Below are 2060 nucleotides of genomic sequence, written 5' to 3'. Positions count from 1 at the left end.
TGATTACTCTCCTAGTTGATCTCTCTATTGGACTTAGCTCTCCATTTGATGTAGTAGGAACAGAATTTAATTTAATATTACCAGTCTTTTTTCAATTTTGTGAAATAACTCATGAGATAATCTTGAAGATTTTGACAATATAATAAGGACTCTGTTAGAAGTAACTGCCCCCAAGCCACAAACAGTAGATGTACTATCACTAGTGTTTCATAATAGTGGGCGAACAACCTCATCAACAAAAACTCTAGTGACTGTAATTTCAAACAGTGAAAGGAATTTGTGCATTTTTAACATCATCTGTGGAATGGTTGGTTGAGAGAAATCGAGAAACAGTCTCACCCCTGACCACAAATTCACAAACTTTACAACTTTAACAAGATCAATACAGTGAGGCTCTGTTCTCAAAAGCTAGCTAATGGAATATATAATATTGCACCTATTTTGCCAGTATATATAATATCGCACCTATTTTGCCAGTGACCATGGTTCAAGTTGTTTTCTGGAACATAGATTGCTACCTGGTTGTTTTGCAATCAACATGCCATTCCACAAGCAAATTTCTGCCCAAGTTTCCCCTCATCTGTGGGCTTACTAGGCTTCAGCTTCTGGGATAAGGGAATTCCATTCTTCCCATAATTATTTAGTGTCTCACCCTGTAAGACTTTTGAGAGGTCAGAATTTAAAGTTTCCTGCCTAGAAGCTCTGAAATTATGACTAAGCTGTTCAAGTTGAGGAGAAATGTAGTTCAGTTGTTGAAAAAAATTAATAACTGTTTGTGAAGTCAGTAAAAATTATCTCCAGCAAACTTCAATAGATAATCTTTTAAATAGTTTGAATCAGTTTACCTTCCTCATTATTGCCTGGCTGGGCTGATTCCTTTTCTTCAAATAATTTAGGAGAGTCGTAAGAGGCCTCCTACCTACATTGCTGGTGGAGCTGTCCAAAGATATGTCAGTTCTGGAGAAAAATAGAACAGCAAATCAAGGAAATCACAACACTAAGCATTCCCTTTAGGCCAGACTTCTGTCTCTTGAATCACTGGGATAACTCAATCAGTGACAGAATGAAAGTCCTTATCTCGATTCTTCTCGCAACAGCACTTCTGACAATAGTGCCTGTATGGAAATCTACCTCTCCACCAACGATTTCCATATGGCATGACAAATTGTGGGAACACTTTATAATGGCAAAGATAACAATCCACAGGTCTCAAACAAATGCTACACACTACTATAAGTTTGAGGTAACCTGGTACCCAGTTTTTTCTTATATGCTAACCCATGATATACTTCCAGCCAACTCGCATTCTTGGCCATCAAAGACTGGTCAAAGTTCATCCTCCTGCATTGTTTTTCCTGTTCTTGTAAGAACTCATCATTTACAGCTTGTTGTTTAGAACAAGACAAAAGTATCACCATCCAGCACTTCAAGGCCATTTGCAGGACTGGGTGGAGGAAATCTGAAGGCCTACACCAAGAATATCTGTTTCAACTAATTATCCACTCAGTTCTCTAGGCTTAACAGCAGCAAGGCTTCAAATCAAAACATCCACCCATATGAGATAAAAGTTCGCTTCCAACCATCAGCAAAATATGTTTAAAAACACATTTAAAAATTCAGTAATAAATCACTCAAGATAAAAGGCCAAGGACTTATCTAAAACAAAAATACAGAGCTTTACAAGTGAGCTTACAGCAGGCAGCCACCATGTTTTGCTAAACATATACTAAAATTGGAATGATATAGAGAAGATTAGCATGGTCTCTGTGCAAAGATGACACTCAAATCCACGAAGCATTCCATTTTTAAATAAAATACTGGTTAAAATTGATTTTTTTAAAATGTATGGAAGCTTTTATCTACTTTTCCACTTCATCTTTAGTTGCTGAAAAATTGTAGACATGAATACAAATTAAAATTATTGAGGATTATCAATTCTGAAAATGTTTTGCTACAATTTTGGTAACTATACCTTTTCTGCTTAAACTGTGGAGGGGAAGAGAGGGGGGGCATGACAGCAAGTTTTGGTACTTTCCTGATGTCGTTCTACTCATGTGCTT

This window comes from Gekko japonicus, unplaced genomic scaffold, assembly GCF_001447785.1.
Source record: "Gekko japonicus isolate JY-2015 unplaced genomic scaffold, Gekko_japonicus_V1.1 scaffold1324, whole genome shotgun sequence".
Taxonomy (NCBI): Eukaryota; Metazoa; Chordata; class Lepidosauria; order Squamata; family Gekkonidae; genus Gekko; species Gekko japonicus.
This window is presented reverse-complemented; position numbering follows the sequence as displayed.